At 51.4% G+C, this 19,022-nt stretch overlaps 1 protein-coding gene and 1 long non-coding RNA gene across 2 annotated transcripts in view; one reads left to right on the forward strand and one right to left on the reverse strand.

Moving 5' to 3' along the window:
- The window catches only part of LACTB (lactamase beta), a 63,091-nt gene that overhangs the window by 7,026 nt on the left and 37,043 nt on the right, over positions 1-19,022 (forward strand). The gene's annotated exons all lie outside the window — the stretch shown is intronic.
- On the reverse strand, positions 4,743-12,990 carry LOC135973953 (uncharacterized). Its single transcript, XR_010591070.1, has 3 exons — positions 12,518-12,990; positions 11,234-11,347; positions 4,743-6,804 (listed from the first exon to the last, which is right to left on the reverse strand). It is a non-coding gene; the product is annotated as an uncharacterized LOC135973953 (long non-coding RNA).

Genomic DNA, 19,022 nt, shown 5'->3' on the forward strand with positions numbered 1-19,022 from the left:
CGGCCCTGCCCAAAGCCAGCCAGCCCCACACACCCCTGTTTCCAGCCAGCCCCGCACCCCTTGCCCTGCCTGCAGCCAGACCCTACCTCCAGTGAGCCCCTGCCCTGCCTCCAGCCAGCCCCATGTCCACTGGTGCCCTGCAGTTCCCAGGGCAGTGACCCTGCACACCTGCTTCAATGAGGAGGGCAGGGAGCAGCTGGGACCCACACATGTGCACACCACTAGCGTGACCAGACAGCAAGTGTGAAAAATCGGGACAGGTGGTGGGGGATAATAGGATCCTATAAGAAAAAGACCCAAAAATCGGGACTGTCCCTATAAAATCAGGACATCTGGTCACCCTAGCACACCCCCAGGGAGTGGTGGGGACCCACAAATGTGAAACGGAGCTCATTAATAACTGATCAACAGCATATATGATGCAATGTACTTAATGTATAATTTTATTATTTATACAGTTATGGAAAGTAAATAATACATGGAAGAAATGAAAGGCTTTTTTTTACATTATTTTTTTTTGTCATCCCTGCCGGGGCCCCGCCAAAAATGTTTGAATTGGGCCCCGCCCTTCCTAAAGCCGGCCCTGCTGGAGAGAACAGGAGGATTCAGTCAGCAGGGGCTGCCGATCCGTCCCATTCACCAGGGCTGCCATCCTGCGGCTTCAGCATTAGTGGCTGGGGTGACTTGGGGAAAGGTCTCAACCTCCCCACATCCCACTTCACTGCTGCCAGAATCCCTCCTTCCCCCCACCCCCGCTACAGTCCCCTCCCTACCCAACCTGGGTGGGGCTGGAGAAGAGGGGTCTGAGAACTTGAGCTGTGGATTGGAGGTGGAACAGCTGTCAGGGGCACTGAGGGGGAGGTGGCAGGAGCTCCCCGTACAAGGAGGAGGGTTGCCAGTGGAGGTCACTAGGAAGGACAAGACTCCATCCTGGGGATCAGGAGCGGGAATCCATCCCTCAGAGGTGGGCAGGGGCTGGGTGGAAATGCTGCTGGTTCCAGGGGCCGTTAATCCCCCCTGATTCCTCCGAGGCGTCTGAGTCTCAGACAGGTTCTCGTTCCCTTGCAGCAGGAGGACGTCACGGCCAATGTGATGCGCCAGCTCCGTATCATGCGGCACTTGTGCCAGGTGCCCGAGGCACTGCAGGGCCTGTGCCTCTGCGGCCACCAGCAACTCCCGCTCCCTGCTGCAGGTACTGCTCTGGCTCTCTGTAAATGGGGAGCTAGTGGAAGGGGAAATGGAGCCCCCCGGCACTCACAGAAAGCTGATTATAGAATGAGCCCGAACTGAGAGGCACCATATCCGCCCCCGTAAAGAGCCAGACTTCAGTGGTGATACAGCCCAGCTGGGGTAGCAACAGGATTAAGAACGAGGTAGGAAGTTCAGAGCAGCAAGGAAAGCCTGGAGGGGAACTTGAGAAGAGAGGTTGGAAAAGTGCAGCAAAGAGAAAGGTGCAGACCTAGCTGTTGGGTCCAGGGCCCTGAGCTGCTATCAATGTCAGGGTGGGACTGGGTTCCCCTACCGGCCCCAGAGGAGGCGGCGTACACGCACCTGGAGAGGGTTCCCAAGCCCAGCAAGGGGGCTACAGGCAGAGCAAATGCCCCAGCGATGGCAGAAGGACTTCTGTCTGTGGAAAGACCTCTTTGGACTTTTAGTGTGAGGCAAGCTGGGCCCCAGAAGGGTGGACTAAAGGTGGTGACCTGGCCGGAGTTACCAGGCAGAGAAACTGCCGTGGTGCTGGAGCGACCATGGATGGGGGACGCTAGCCCAGCGAGAGGGCTGTGATGCCATGCCTGGCTGCCGGGGGGCACCTAACGATGAGTAGATTCATTTATGATTGGCATCATTGGCAGGATTGAGTTCCCCCTGTGATCCGTGAGGGAAGTCTCTCCAGCGGAGCACACTCCCTCTCAAAGCAGGGGGACCGGACATGATTGGTTGTAATTGCCAGCTGTGGGAGGGAGTGTGCAGCAGTGGTTAGTTAAGGGGCCTGGAAATAAGGACTGCTGGGTCTATTGGAGAGTGTCACTAGGAGCAGTGCATAAGATGAGGTGTCCTATCATGTTTACTCAGATCAGATTAGGACATAATAGAATGGCTGAAATAGTTTATTTTATTTGTATTGTATTATTTTGCAATTGTTAAGATCAGCATCTACTTAGCTCAGACTGAAGCATCTTATCTAATTTTTGAGATCTAAGTGTCTCCTCTTTGAGTGCGACGAGACAATTTAACACATTGTGACAAAGAATTTTCATTGCCACTTGTTATGATTTCAAGAAACAAACTGGTTTAGTTTGAATAGGATTTTCGGTCAGAAACGGTTTCAATGAAATTTCCCCACCATCTCGATTCCTGGGCTCTATCTCTGCCTTTCGGGGGGGGGGGGGTTGCTGTCTGTTAGAACTGGAGTCTGATTTGGATAGGGATCGAGACCTCTTCAATGTTTTTAATGAAGTAAATACTAATGGGAATTGTGTGATCATGGGAGATTTTAACTTCCCAGATATAGACTGGAGGACAAGTGCTAGTAATATAATAGGGCTCAGATTTTCCTAGATGTGATAGCTGATGGATTCCTTCACCAAGTAGTTGCTGAACCAACAAGAGGGGATGCCATTTTAGATTTGGTTTTGGTGAGTAGTGAGGATCTCTTAGAAGAAATGGTTGTAGGGGACAGCCTTCATTTGAGCGATCGTGAGCTAATTCAGTTTAAACTAAATGGAAGGGTAAACAAAAATAGATCTGTGACTAGGGTTTTTTTTTTCAAAAGGGCTAACTTTAAAAAATTAAGGAAATTAGTTAGGGAAGTGGATTGGACTGAAGGACTTGTGGAACAGATGGATCAGACTGAACAAGTTCCAAACCTCTCGGAGGCTCTTACCTTCTAAAAAGGGACGTCAGTTTTCTAGTAAAATCAGGAAAAAGAAAGGAGAAAACTCAAAAGAGGTTCCTCCTGGCGCTCACGTACGTGACCCCTAATACTCTCTCAGTCCTCAAAGAGAGACCTCGAGAAGGAGACTTGCTGAAGGAAAGCTACAGGGGACTCAGAGGTTTCCCTGGTCCTGAGCCCCTGTCCTGCCTGGCTGATGTCAGCATCTCTCTGTGAGGTCACCACCTTTGACCAATAGGCGGAGGTCCTGCAAAAGGCCTTTGTGATGTCACACCCACCCATCCCCTGCAGTGCTAATGTCCTGCCACAGGCCAGACCCTTTGGAGGTTTGAGCTACTCTCTGTGGATCACCCCACTCAATGAGTGTTCATTCTAGGAAGCAAGCCGGCTAGACAGTAAAACAGCAGAGGCTGCTCCCAATGCTACACTCGGTTTCTCAGAAATGAGTAGAATTTATGGGCAGAAGAGACAGTTAGAGCACCTAATCTGATCCCCTACATATCACAGGCCTTTCTGCACCATATGGGGCAGGCAGAGCTCTGCCTGGGCGCAGGGGGAATGGGATGGGGGTAGATCAAGGAAAGAGGGGAGGGGAATGGGTGTGAGGGAAAGAGCTCCTGTCCCAGATGAAGGAATTTGGGGGCAGAGGAAAGGACCCTGCTCCACAGAGAGGGGAGAGGGTTTCTGTGAGTGCCAGGGGGCTCCATTTCCCCTTCCACTAGCTCCCCATTTACAGAGAGCCAGAGCAGTACCTGCAGCAGAGAGCGGGAGTTGCTGGTGTCCTGGGAGGCACAGGCCCTGCAGCTCCTCGGGCACCTGGCGCAAGTGCCGCATGATACGGAGCTGGCGCATCACATTGGCCGTGACGTCCTCCTGCTGCAAGGGAATGAGAACCTGTCTGAGACTCAGACGCCTCGGAGGAATCAGGGGGGATTAACGGCCCCTGGAACCAGCAGCATTTCCACCCAGCCTCTGCCCACCTCTGAGGGATGGATTTCCCCTCCTGACCCCCAGGATGGAGTCTTGTTGTCCTTCCTAGTGACCTCCAGTGGCAACCCCCTTCCTTGTACGGGGAGCTCCTGCCACTTCCCCCTCAGTGCCCCTGACAGCTGTTCCACCTCCAATCCACAGCTCAAGTTCTCAGACCCCTCTCCTCCAGCCCCATGCAGGTTGGGTAGGGAGGGGACTGTAGCGGGGGGGGGGGGCAGGAGGGATTCTGGCAGCAGTGAAGTGGGATGTGGGGAGGTTGAGACCTTTCCCCAAGTCACCCCAGCCAGTAATGCTGAAGCCGCAGGATGGCAGCCCTGGTGAATGGGACGGATCGGCAGCCCCTGCTGACTAGGGTTACCATACGTCCGTTTTTTCCCGGACATGTCCTGCTTTTCGGCAATCAAACCCCCGTCCGGGGGGAATTGCCGAAAAGCCAAACATGTCCGGGAAAATGCTGGCCGGGTACTTCCTCTCCCGCGGCTGCTCTGCTCCGCTCCTCCCCTCTCAGACTTTAAGAGCCGAGCTGCCCGAGCCAGCGCTACTTGCTTCGGGCAGCACCCCCCTTCCTCCAGACCCCGAGCCACCGGCCAGGCACTTCCCTTCCCGGGCTCCAGCTGAGCTGCTCTGCTCCTCCCCTCTCAGACTTTAAGAGCCGAGCTGCACGAGCCAGCGCTACCGGGTGGGCGCTTCCCCTCCCGTGCTCCAGCTGCGCTGGGGAAGTGCCGGCCGGGGGCGCAGGGTCTGGGGGCTGCACGGCAAACCGTGAAGCCGGTAGCGCTGTGGCAGCCCTCTCCCCATGGCTGGGAGTGGGAGGGAGGAGGGGGCGGAGTTAGGGCGGGGAAGGAGCGGAGTTGGGGTGGGGCTAGGGGTGGGAAAATGGGCGGGGCCAGGGCCCGTGGAGGGTCCTCTTTTTTTATTTATTAGACATGGTAACCCTACTGCTGACTGAATCCTCCTGTTCTCTCCAGAACGGGTCCAGCCTTGCCAGCAGCAGGGCAAGCGTCCCCTGCCCATGTGCCTCAGCCCTGCCTGGTCAGACGCCATCACCCGTCAGTCCTTGGCCTCCCAGGCTGCCAGTGATGGGAGCAACTCTGGGTGGTGGCTCGGGTGACACAGACACCAGACCACTAGGAATTGGGTGCGGCCCTGTGGGACAGGAGAGTCTCGCAGAGGGCACTTGGGGGACTCTCCTGCCCTTCCCAAGAGCGATAGCACCCTGTCCTAAGAACATAAGTCTGGGATGAGGCAAAGCTTGTCATTAATTAGCCTGGCTAAAGAGCTGGCTGGAGCTGCTCCGGGGACAAGCTGGCTCGCTCCTACTCATGGAGGTGAATTCATCTCCCTTCCCAGGAGCACCTGCTCTCCCTTTCATTCCCCACCAGGCTTCTTGTGCCAGGCCAGCGAATGGCCACAGGATGGGAATGAGGCCTGGGCCGCGCCCCAATCTCCTGAGTCTAATGCAGCTGCTCACCTTGTCCCCCATCAGCTGCTGGGTTTCCCCCAGGAGGGAGTAGGTGACAGGGAGAGAGACACACACACACACATTTGTCCTTCTGGTTGCAGGGCTTGTGTCCTTCCAATCCCATTGGTGGCTGCACAGTGGGCAGAGTCCTCGCTGCGTGCCCGGCCCAACAGAATTGCAGGGCGTGGTGTGGAACACAGAAAGAGATAGAGAGACTCATCCTCCAGCCGGGGTCAATCTGAAAGAAATTGGCTGGGGTCCCAGTCTCACTCTTCTAGCGGGTGCCATTTCCCAGCTGGGTTCCTTACTCCTCTGGTGCAGCAGCAGCTGGTAGAGCCGGTAAACCCCCTCCCTGGCCTGCCGGCTGATGTCCTTGGCTGGGTCACTGACGGACAGAGCTAGCTGTGCCATGTGGTGACCCATCCTGGGGAATTCCGCTGAGTTCTAATGGACGGGAGAGGGAGAGGGGACTCCATCAGCATTTTCCTGTCAGCTCCCAGTCCCCCCCGGGCCAGGACTCTCCTTCCCCTCAGCCCCTCTGCAGGGCCCTCCATGAGGACTTGCTTCCCCAGCTGCTCCAGGATGACAGGGAGGCATGAACCTGGAGCACAGTCCCCTTAAAAGCCCAGAGTCACCACTTAACTAGGACAAGAAGAACTTGACTCAAGCCAGGCTCACTCTCTGCTCTGACTCTGCCTCCCCAAGAGGAACACTCCTAACCCACAGCCCCTGCAGCAGCAGATCCTACAGCCCGTCGGAGCCAGATCACCTACGCCTGGAGTCAGGAAGCTGGGGTCAGAGGTCACTTACGTCAAACTCAGGGAGGGTGATGGTGAATCTGAGCAGGGCAGTGCTGCTCTTAACGGCCCTGGCTCTCTCTCGCGGCACCGTGGACACGATCTAGTAGTTAATGTGCTGTGGGGAAAGGAGGCATTGCACTGACTGCCCTGACCAAGGATGCCCACTTGGGGCCCGGCTAGGAGGACAGACTGGAAAATGGATCTAAGAGTGAAGGTAAAATTGTCCCCACCTCTCTCATCGGGCTCACCTCCAAGATGTACTGGAGCCTGTCGGTGTCTGGGGACTCTGCCAGCAGGTTCCCCAGCATGGCATCCAGGAGGTCTGGCAAGACCCTAGGCAGATCCTGAAAGCAAGGGAGAGCCATGGGTCAGAGTTAGGGAAAGTGGGGCTACACCTGCCACAGGATGGGAAGTGGGGTCTCTGGGAAACACTGGTGAGACCCCCAAACACATATCCTGGCCTCTCTCATTCACATCCCACTGCAGGCAATTAGCAAGGACTCATGGCAGGATGACAGCTGGCTCTTCAATCCATGACTTTAGCATGATCTACCTGCACTTGGGTGGTGTCCTTCTCCATGCCCAGGGTGAAGACGGCATGCAGGGCAGCTCGGAGGAGGTGGGTCTCCAGCTCTGGCTCCACGGCAGGTGTCATAGTGCTGGCAAGAGAGAGGAGCCGGTATTAGACTGTGCAGTGCGGGGATGGGACTGGCACCAACACGCAGGTGAAACTGCAGGGAAATAGGCACAGGCTGGCGAGAATGGAAACTGAGGCACCGAGCCAGGGAATGACAAGGCCAAGGTTTCTCAGACAGACAGTGGCAGGGCAGGAATAGCCCCTGTTCCCTGGACCCTGCTGCCCCTCCTGTATCTGATCCTGGGAGTGAGCCTCTCCCCAAAGCCGTTGCAATGTTACTGGAGTGAAAAGAACAGCCCAGCCAGGAGAGAGTGACCCTTCCCCGCACCTCTGCCAGAGGAGCCACCCTTGGGCGGTGACCTGGGAGTGGGAGGGGCAGTGACTCCCAGCCCTGCGCCTGAGTTTCCTATTGACCTGTGGGACTTTGGGTAAGTTGCTCCCCGCTCTAGGCTCTGTCCCCAGCAGTCAAATGGGGATTTCATACTTTCCCACTATTGGAAAGTGCTGGGAGAATCCCCCAGCAAAAGCTGCTCTGACAGTGCTAAGCAGCATCTGACCATTAGAGGTCGGAGCGCACTGCCCAGGAGAAGGAGTGTTTGGTTCTGGGCTGTTGGAGTACGGGCTTGCAACCATCTGTGCACACATATTATACTAATTGCATCTAGACCACATCTCCCTAGTTTGTTTGTGAGAATGTCCTTATTAACACCAAGATGGATCACATCTACTGTTTACTTCACTAGGCCCGTAACCCTGCCAAAGAAGGAGCTAGGATTGGTTTGGAATGATTTGTTCTTGACAAGTCCATGCTCACTAGTCCTAAGAACCAAATTGTCCTGTAGGTGCTGACAAACTGATTGTTTAATAATAAGGGGTTCCAGTATCTTTCCAGGTATGTTAATGGATGGGAAGACGTTCTTTTTCAGGGATCTCTGACGAGAACTGGGGCACAGCACTTAGTTTGTTGAGGCCATAAAATGGAGACAGGCACCTCTTCTCTTCTCCCAGCACCCCAGATACCTAAAAGGGTGGGACTCACATCCCTCAATGGGCTTAAAAAAGACAATGGTTACAATGTGGCCCCAACCATTTCTGGTTTCTGCAGACTAGATGTTTTAGCAAAGTTTAGAATTCCTTGGTGCTCAACACCGTGAAACTCCCCTTTCTCCTTCACAAAGGGCTTTAACGCCCCTTATCTCACCCAGGCTCTCGACTGCCCAAAGTTGGAGAATTGTCCCTGTTCCCACTGCAGAGCACCCCCCACGACACACACACAGAGTCCTCCTGGTGGTGGGAGGGGAACAGAGGAAAGGACAGAAGACTTAAGAGATGAAGAGAAAGGAGGAAGGGATGGAGGAAAAGGTAAAACAAAAAGAACAAACCCTAATGTCCCCAGTGATTCTAAGGGACAAAATCCCAGGTGAGGAATAAAATTCGACCACCTTAAGCTAGTGTTTTCCATGCCTAGAATTCAGCTGGCGCCAGATGCATCAGACTGAACAGGTTCCAAACCTCTCGGAGGCTCTTACCTTCTAAACAGGGACGTCTGTTTTCTAGTAAAATCAGGAAAAAGAAAAGAGAAAACTCAAAAGAGGTTCCTCCTGGCGCTCATGTACATGAACCTAAATACTCTCTCAGTCCTCAAAGAGAGACCTCGAGAAGGAGACTTGCTGAAGCAAAGCTACAGGGGACTCTGAGGTTTCCCTGGCCCTGCGCCCCTGTCCTGCCTGGCTGATGTCAGCATCTCTCTGTGAGATCACCACCTCCCCAGCACCTTTGACCAATAGGCTGAGGTCCTGCAAAAGGCCTTTGTGATGTCACTGCCATACCCACTCCTCCCCTGCAGTGTTAATGTCCTGCCACAGGGCAGACACTTTGGAGGTTTGAGCTACACAAAGAGGAGATACTTAGATCTCAAAAATTAGATAAGATGTTTCAGTCTGAGCTAAGTAGGTGCTGCTTTTAACAATTGCAACATAATAAAATACAAATAAAATAGACTATTTCAGCCATTCTATTATGTCCTAATCTGATCTGAGTAAACAGGATAGGACACCTCATCTTATGCACTGCTCCTAGTGACACTCTCCAATAGATCCCCATTCTCCACCTGCCGGGAGGTAAATAGGGCGGATTGTTATCCCTACTTGAAAGAGGGAGAAGCTGAGGCTGAGAAAGGAGAATTGACTTGTCTTAGGTCACACAGCCAGTCCATGGCAGAGTTGGGAATAGGACCCAAGAGCCCTGATTTTCAAACTAACCATCGGATCTTGAATTTCAGACATTGAATTACCTGAATAAAGTGCTCTCAAGTGAGTTCCAGACCAGCAAGAGTTCATAGTAATTATTCAGCAAGTATTTTAGGAGAACTGGAATGTTAGAGAAAATAATGAACTGCAGAGACGCAGCAAAATTTGTCGAACATATGACTGGTTATGACTATTTACTTGGTCTTAAAAGAAAACAACAGGGACCTGAGTCTCCTCCCTGTCAATAACCCCCTGCTCAGCCAATCAGGGTAGAGACCGAGGGGCGGGAGGATGAGGGTTCTCACCAGAGAGCCCAAAGGATGGCCCAGGTCACCGCTGGGGATCACTGTCTGAGCACTATTTCAGCCCCACATTTTTCGGTGGACCTCCCACAATGGGAGTTGTAGAGCAACCCCCATGACACACACACACCCCTCCTGGTGGTGGGAGGGGAACAGGGAAAGGACAAAAGAAGTAAGAGATGAAAAGAAAGGAGGGAGGGATAGAGGAAAAGGTAAAAGAAAAAGGACAAACCTTAATGTCCCCAGAGATTCTAAGGGACAAAATCCCAGGTGGGGAATAAAATTTGGCCACCTTAAGCTAGTGTTTTCCATGCCTAAAATTCAGCTGGAGCCAGATGCAGCAGACTGAACAGGTTCCAAACCTCTCGGAGGCTCTTACCTTCTAAACAGGGACGTCAGATTTCTAATGAAATCAGGAAAAAGAAAGGAGAAAACTCAAAAGAGGTTCCTCCTGGTGCTCACATACACGAACCCAAATACTCTCTCAGACCTCAAAGAGAGATCTCGAGAGGAGACTTGCTGAAGCAAAGCCACAGGGGTCTCTGAGGTTTCCTTGGCCCTGCGCCCCTGTCCTGCCTGGCTGATGTCAGCATCCCTCTGTGAGGTCACCACCTCCCCTGCACCTTTGGCCAATAGGCCGAGGTCCTGCAAAAGGCCTTTGTGATGTCACTGCCACACCCACCCCTCCCCTGCAGTGTTAATGTCCTGCCACAGGGCAGACACTTTGGAGGTTTGAGCTACTCTCTGGGGATCACCCCGCTCAATGAGTGTTCATTCTAGGAAGCAAGCCGGCTAGACAGTAAAACATCACAAGCTGCTCCCAATGCTACACTCGGTTTCTCAGAAATGAGTAGACTTTATGGCCAGAAGAGACAGTTAGAGCATCTAATCTGACCCCCTGCATATCACAGGCCTCCTGTCTATCACAATAGCTACTTTTGGGGCAAACACATTCCGGAAAGGCATCTAGTCTTTATTAATGACATCAAGAGATGGAGAATCCACCACTTTCCTTGGTAGCTTCTTCCTGTGTTCAATCATCCTCGCTGTTGAATATTTGTGCCTTATTTGTCATAGGAATTTGTCTCTTTTCACCTTCCAGCCATTGGGTCTTGTTCTGCCTTTCTCTGCTAGACTAGAGAGCCCTTTAATCCCCAGTATTTTCTCTCCATTAAGGCACATCAACACTTCAATGAAGTCCCCTTCAATCTTCTTTTGATAAGCTAAACAGGTTGAGCTCTTTCAATAGCTCACTAGAAGGCATTTTTCTCCAGCCCTCAGAACATTTGGTGGCTCTTTGCTGCCCCAGCTCCAATTTCTAGGACCATCTTTTTCAAAGGAGGACACCAACACTGGAGGCAGTATTCCAATAGCAGTCTCACTGCTGCTGTGTCACCTCCCTATCCTACTCACGGCTCTGCTCCTTCGTCTAATGATGGCTTTAGCTCTGTTCACCACAGCATCACACTGGGAGCTCATGTTGAGTGGCTTCTCCACTCTGGCCCCTAAATCCTTTTCAGAGTCACTGCTTTCCTGGATACACGTCCCCATTCTGGAGGTGTGGCCGGCGTGCCTTGTTGCCACGCATAGGACCTTGCATTGGGCTCTGCTCAAACTTGTTTTCTTTGAATGGGTCCAGCTGGCCGAATGAGCCAGATCGCTCTGTATCACTGCCCTCTCCCCATCAGGAATTACCACTCTGCCTGTATTTTGTCACCCCCCAATCTTATCCGCAGTGATTGTATGTTTTCTCCCAATTCATTGATAACAATTATTTTAAAAAATTAGTCCTTGAGAGCTTCTTCAGACCCTTAGTACCCAGGACCTGCTCCCCACATCACAGTGAGAAATGCTGTCCAGCCCTGCTGGTACATAGGGGATAAGCACAGAACAAACGTACCTTTAGGAGCTGTGTTGTCCATAGGCTCTGAACAACATGTGGGGGTCAGCAGATTACAAACGCACGACAGACCTGTAGTGTAGACAGGTCCCAACTGTGTCTCGGTTTCCCACCCTGTAAAATCGGGAGAACAAACAAAACCTTGATTAGCTCCATTTGATAGCTGGGGAAACCGAGGCACCCAGCGGTGCAGAGACTCGCTCATGGTCCCAAAGCCAGGAATAGAAAACAGTAGATCTGATAGCCAGGCCTGGGACCTAACCCTGGTTTTCCTGGCCTTGCTGCTCTAAGTTTAGTCACAGCCTCCATGTCTTTTCCCCCGTGTCCCTTAACCCCACGTCACTGCAGAAGAGAGATTTTCTGGTAGCCAGCTGGCTCTCCTGCATGTGGATGTCGTTCCAAAAGACATGCTCTGGCTCAGTCCCATGCTATGGTTGGCTGAAGGAACCACTTGGTCACATTCTAGGCCCTGAGTTATACAGGAGGGGCGACTAGATGCACATAATGGTCCTTTCTGACCTGAACCTCTATCAATCGCTACATTTTCTGCTGCTAGGAAGAGAACTCTGGACCTATTTTCTCTCATTCACTTTCAGTCGGAATAATTTCAATCCAGGCCAAAGGATTTCCTCTTCCATTGTGTCTTCAGCACCTTTGCGAGCAACCAGTTACTGTTACCCACAGGTTTCCAGTTTCAACCTGTCCCAGGGTGAGATGGCCAGGAAAGGGGTTGGAGCTCAACTGCACCTGGCCCAGGTGATGCAGCTCCCTAGGGTGAAGGGAATAAGTGTGGGGGTCACGTGACAAGACGCAGCCTGTGATTAGGACCCAGGCCTGCTGAGAGATAGAAGGGCAGCCTGTGCTCAGCCAGGAGAGAGACCCCAAGGGAAGCAGGCATGGGAGGGGCTTGGAGAGTCCTTTAAAGGTCAGGGACAAGCTGGGAAGGGGCCAGGTTGAGCACTAAGGACCAGGCCCTAGGAGGGAAAGACAGGGCAGTTTAGGAGATGGGGCAGATAGTCCAGTTGGTTTCGGCTCCCAGGACCAGACACCCAGAGGTGAAGGTAATTGTCGGGGCTTCTGTCCTTCTTCCCCAGTGTAGATTTGATAGTGGAGAAGACTGATGCCGTAAGGGGGAAGTGAGTTACCCCAAGGTCACCCAGTGAGTTTATATCACGAATGCATACTCGGAAGGATCCAATAGAAACATGGATTTTCCAGTCTCTTCTTTCTAGGAGTCCCCAGGGCTAAGGTAAAACCCCTGCTGCCCCTCCCCATTCTGCTCACCTCCAAGATGTGCTGGAGTTTGTCTGTGCTGGGGGGTGCTGTCAGCAGGATCGAGAGCTCGTCATCCATGTTCTCGGCGCAGGCCTTGCTCAGAGCCTGCCAGCGGAGGGAGACCAGGGGTCAGGAGCCTGCATTAGCACCCGTGTGCCATTGATCAGGAGCTGGCTGAGGTAAGTGCCGCCTGGCTGGAGCTCGCACCCAGAAACCCTGCCCCAGGTTGGAACCCCCTCCCACACCCAAATTCCCTCCCAGACCTCACACCCGGCACCCCAACCCCCTGCCCCAGGTCGGAATCCCCTCCTGTACCCTAATCCCTCCCAGACCCCACACCCCCACCCGTAGGGTTACCATACGTCCGGATTTTCCCGGACATGTCCGGCTTTTGGGGGCTCAAATCCCCGTCCGGGGGGAAATCCCCAAAAGCCGGGCATGTCCGGGAAAATCGGGAGGTCAGCCGGCCCGCGGGGAGCCGGTCAGCCGGGCCGGCGGGGAGCCGGGCCGGCGGGGAGCCGGGTCGGCCGGGCCGGCGGGGAGCCGGGCCGGCGGGGAGCCGGGTCGGCCGGGCCCGCGGGGAGCTGGGTCGGCCGGGCCCGCGGGGAGCCGGGCCGGCGGGGAGCCGGGTCCGCCGGGCCCGCGGGGAGCCGGGCCGGCGGGGAGCCGGGTCCGCCGGGCCCGCGGGGAGCCCGGTCAGCCGGGCCCGCGGGGAGCCGGTCAGCTGGGCCGGTGGGGAGCCGGGCCCGCGGGGGGCCGGGAGCCGGGGGGGTGCGCCGGGCCGCCGGGGGCCGGCAGTGCTGGGCGGGCCGGGGGTGGTCGGCCGGGGCCGGCACCCCAGGGCCCGAGCTGACCCAGGCTGGAAACGCCAGGGGGCCAGCCTGGGCCGCGCCTCCTCCCCCCACACCCCCCTTACCTGCTTCAGGCTTCCCGCGAATCAAATATTCGCGGGAAGCAGGGGAGGGGGCGGAGACTTTGGGGAGGGGGAGGGGTTGGGCGGGGCTGGGGGCGGGGCCGTGGAGTGTCCTCCATTTGGAGGCACAAAATATGGTAACCCTAACTGAAGCCTAAATGGATTCTCCATGGTGAGGTGGGAGGCAGGGGCTGAAATTACCCTGTGTTGAAATGTTAGCATAGCAATGTAAGTGAACAAGGACATGGTTTGCGTTGCTGCTTGTCCTGCAAATGTGGAAGAAATGTGTAAAGACAGAGTTTTATGACACTTCCTAACTATCTTAACTAAGGCCCTCTTTCCAGGCAGGCTTGGTGAGTCGTAAAGCGTGGGGGGTGAGAAGGGGAGCAGGATGGTGTAAGATCCAGCTATGTGGGTTTAAACCATCTGGTGTCTCCCCCATGCCAAAAGCAGCACCAGCTGGGGCTTTCTAGCTACTTTCCAGCCCCCTGAGTGGCACAAAGAAGCTAGATCGTAGCTGAGAATCTGGCCCTGTATTTCTGAGTACCATGTGAAGCTGGAAGAGGCATAATACACTATTGAACCAAACTGACTCTTTTCTTTTATTCTTTTATTTTCTTCTAAAATTTAAAAGTGAATAAGTGTCCAATCTTGCAAAGTGCTGAGTGCCCTCAACTCCTATGGAAGTCAATGGGAGCAGAGGATGCTCAGCAATTTACAGGATTGAAGCCTACAACACTGAAGCACACAACACAAATAATTCAATTAAAATGGCAGCTTTGAGGAGTCCCCTGTTTACCATAGAACTATGGGCCATATTATTACACTGGTTTTTATGCAGCGCTCCTCACTGAAGTGAATTAGAAAACTATGGCAAGCTCTAGCCTGGGAAGATTAATATTTAAAAGAATGATGCTAAAGAGTCACCCTGTTGAACAGGTTATTTAAGAATGTCGCGAATCCTCTCACTGTGAACCGTTTCCTTTGTAAGTATTGTAATACGATGAAATTAAATGCTATGCTACTAGAAAAGGGGTTCAGCCCTTGTGCATGTTAGGTATCAATTTGCAGTGTGATAAACGACCAAGCTTTATTGAGAAAATAGTAAGAGAAATCAAATCCTGTACACTGAAATGTGTATCATCTGTTCTGCATTTGACTTTACACATGAAAGCTATTTGGTCTGGCTTACTGCCAAATCCTGTAGTTTGAAAGATCATCAGATGTGGGGAAGGATGTCAAAATTCCTTAGGCTGGATTCCTAGAATTTTCTCCTAGTTTATTATATGATGAGTTCTAACAGCTAAACCCGCTCCCTGCAGACACCCCCCCTCTCGTGGCTCCATTTTGTTGCAGTTTTTAAGCTGTCCTGTTCCCAGTCAATGGTAATAAGATTTATGGAGTGGACATTGTTAACACTCAACAGGTATTGTGCTGGATTACTTAAACTTGCATATATTTTTTTTAAGTCACTATTTAAATGCCCTGAAATTCACCGAAAAAGGAAGTGCAAATCCATTTAATATGGTACTATAGGTGTTATGCATAATGAAATATCATTGCAACAATTTGGAGTGAAACTTCCAGCATTCCTGTCTGTGCTTTGTCTATTGTATGGATCATTGGAGGAGTTCAGGCTCCAGTGCGCGCCATTAAAATAACTAAATTTAAAAGGTTAACAATAAAAGTCACTGTGATAATTTCTCAACCTTTCTGAGCACTTTATTCTTTCATCCATTAGTCGTATGTCATCAAAAAGAACCTTTGGGCCCCTCTTTCCCTTACACCATCAGAGAGAGACTGATGTGCAGAGCTGAAAATCCAGGGACTTGTGTATGTCTTTGACCCTTGTCTCTTGGCTAGCCGATAAACTCCTCCTCTTGCTAACTTGGCCACTTATTGTTTCCCTATCAGTCAGATCATCCCCTCCATGGAAAAACACAGGTAAGGGGCCCAGAGGGAGAAAAACTCAGTGAGGTATCCCCAGTTGAGTAGTTTCCAGATTATTTTGAGAGGAAATGGTTAATCCAGCTCTCCCCTCGGGCAAAATAAGTGAAGATTCAGCCCTGCCAAATTTGCAGATCTCCCAAGATCTACTAGAAGTTAGGGCCATTTGTGTAGAGGCCCTGTGCCTTTACACTGGTTCTGCAGTCTCTCAGGACCATTTTGGTTCCATGCCAGCACAGCACCAATGGAACTGCATAGCCAGGCACTCCAGTATCTCCTTTAAAATTCACTGCTTGCCAAGAAGGATAATGCACCCATCCCAACCCCTCCCTGTGCACAGATCCCTGGATTTGTTGCTCCAAAGAGGGAATGTCATGAAGAGGGCTGACTCCACTGCTTTCCATGAGGTGAAGAGGGAGAACCACGTGCACAGTTCTTTTCCTTAGCACAGTGGTTCCCAAACTTTTGAGGGTTGTGCCCCACCTTACTTCTGTCTGTGCCCCTCCACCCCCCGGAACTGGGGCGGGGTGTGGGGCCGCAGCTGGGGGGCAGTGGGGGGATGTGGACAGAGGTAAGGAGGCCAAGGCTGGGGCCGAAGCTGGGGTTCGCCTGGAGTCAGGAGCCACGGCTGGGGGCAGGGGCAGGAGCGGAGTCACAGCTGGGCTGTGGCCAGGTGTGGCTCCACTCCTGGCCCCACACCCCAGCATTGGCCCTGGTCCAGAAACGGAGCCATAGCCAGCTCAGCGGCCACGGCTGGGGGCAGGGCCAGGAGCCGGGGATGCAGCTGTGGGAGGGACCGAAGCAGAACTGGGGGTGGGGAGAGGCTAGGTGATGCACCCCCCATGGGAGCTGGCCCGGGTCCCGCTTGCACCTCCCTAGAAGGTTCCACCAAGTCTGGGGACCTCTGCCTTAGCAGATCCCGGGGGGATGGTGCTCCTCCACCCCTAAATCATTTGACTGAGACACTATAGGAACAGCAACTTGCCCTTTTGATTAGCTCACTAATGTACTAATGAGGGCACTACCAGAGAGTATCGGCTCAAATGTTAGGTTTTGTACAAATCCTAATAAATGTTTTCACAGTTTGATAATGCCAACACCTGTGTTTTTAGCATTTCTCCTCCACTATGTGCACCCCAAACACTGCAGCAGTGTGTTAATACATGAAAACCAGGACATGCTGCTGTTGGGTGTAATGTGTGAAATGGGAAACTGACCTCTTCATTGTCCCCGCTGAGTGAAATTCAAAAAAGTAAACAAACGGTATCAATGCTGAAAAGATAATGAGATTTTTACCATTATTTGGGACCGGTTTTGTTCTCACTTCATCATATTAATAATTTTATAGCACCAAAATGATGGACTAGTGAGAGTGGAGGAAAGAAAAGGGTTAGGTTAAGCATTAAGGTGATGGGATTGCTCAGCAAAGGGTCTAATAATAAATATAGCTCTTTGTTGACTCACTTAAACTGGCGTAAATTGGGAGTAATTCCACTGATGTCCAGGGGGTAACTCTGGATTTGCCCTGGTGTAACTGATGTCAGAATCAAACTCTTCAATGTTAATAATCTAAGGTCTCTTTAACTGTCAACTAGGCTACTTCCAAAAATTGTCAGGTTGCCAGAGCTGCAGATTTAGCTGCTTGGGTAGCTCAGTGGAATCCTGACTGTTGGACCCAGACTCTTGGCTAACTGCCTGACTCTTGAACTTAGACCTGGTTGACACATAACTCACCAGCTGTCAGGCTGAATCTGCTGATGAAATGAAAATCACTTTTCTCTCTGCCTTCTTGATTTTTGTTCACTTTAGTCTCTGTATTTTTCATTCCCCTTTTTAATCGATATTCAAACTGCAGAGTAAACTATTAAAGGGTGCTTGGAAAACAATTATATGGAAAGGCTAGTGAAAACCCCAATGTGAGATGCTTTAAAAGTGTCACTGCTAGGAAACCTAACTTTCCTAGTCTCAGCCCATAAGAAAGAGGATAACTATAGGAAAGACTGTTTTTAAAGGGAAATGCCTGCTTTGCCATTAAAGTGCTCTGGTCTGAAAATTGACTCTAAAAATGGCATTAAGGGGTACCATGTTTATAATCTTTCTCAGTGATTCCAGATCAAATGTGTTCAGGTTGCAAATAAAATGTTTTATCTTACTGCCACTCTACCCTGGGCTCTGAGAGTCAAAAGGGTTATTTCTGGCTCACACATCCCCAATGATGAAGATTTTTCACCTGGAATTTAGGTCTGAAATGAATCCTGCAAACACTTGCTACCCAGTGCAGTGTTTACCATCAAGAGTGATCCCATAGCAGCCAGTCATGCTGGTAAGCACTTGGGTTACAATTGGTCCCTTTACTATAGCACTGATCTGTGGGGACAGAATAGAATCCAGTTCATTCTCCAAATGCTGTATTGGTTTGGCAGTGCTAATAGGGGTAAAAAGTAGTATCAATTTATTTCAGTTGGTGCAAGCAGCAGATAAGACTAATACACACTGGGAGTAGAATGGTTAAGGCAATGTCACTTTTTCAGGCACTTTTCCGAATAGAAATTCACTTAAATCAAATCAAATCAAATCAAATCAAAACAAACAAACTGGCAGGAAGAGAATTGATGATGATTTGACTAATCTGAAGGGGCTGCAAATCACTCATGACTGTAGATGGGAATATGGACTTTAAATAAAAGGTTAAATAAGCAAAAGCGCTATTAAAAAGATAAAATTGTTGCTTATCAACTTTATCAGCCATACTGAAAATTCCTTTGGAATACAATCCTGGCTATCAAGGGTTATAATCAATGGTCACATACTTCTTCAAGAGAGAGCTGTAGCCACTCATTAGGAGCACTGGCTCTTTGAAACTAATTCCCAGCTAGCCTCCAAAAGCAATAAAGCCTGCAGGGCAGGGGCACAGGTCAAGACTATTAACTAGCAGCTCGAGGGCTGGTTAGATCAATCTATTTTTTCCCCAAAATTAATTTAATCTTTGTAAGTGTGGATTGAATTGTTCCTCTGGCTGACTTAAACTTGCATTTATTCAACAATTGTGTACAGTTAACTCAGTATTTTTATGGGTCTGATTGGCGCTGGAGGATAATAGGGGGCTTAAAAAGCAGCCTTTCATGTATGGAAAACAGAGCTTCTTGGGATTTAGGCCTTGTCTACACTACTGAGGTAAATTGACTTAAATTACGCTACTCCAGCTACCTGAATAACATAGCTGGAGTCGACGTAGCTTAGGTTGACTTACTGCAGTGTCTATACCACGCTGCATCGACAGGAGACACTCTCCCATTGACTTACCGTACTCCTCTCATTCTGGTGGAGTACTAGAGAGCGCTCTGCAGTCAATTTAGAAGACCCACTAAATTGACCTCCCCGCTGCATCGATCGCAGCAGAGTTGATCCTTGGTAAGTTTAGACGAGGCCTTAGACATCAGTGTTGTGACTAGGGTGAACCGATAAATGGACCAAAATAGGGCACATGCTGCTAGGCTGCCCACCAGTAACTGGGCAGCCACCTCTGTTCTGTGCTTTCCCCCTTCAGGGTCTTCTACAGCAGTGGTTCTCAACCAGGGGTATGCATACCCCTGGAGGTACGCAGAGATCTTCCAGGGGGTACTCAACTCCTGTAGATCAATATTTCTCAACCTG

Source organism: Chrysemys picta, chromosome 10 (assembly GCF_011386835.1).
Source record: "Chrysemys picta bellii isolate R12L10 chromosome 10, ASM1138683v2, whole genome shotgun sequence".
In the NCBI taxonomy this organism is placed as follows: Eukaryota; Metazoa; Chordata; order Testudines; family Emydidae; genus Chrysemys; species Chrysemys picta.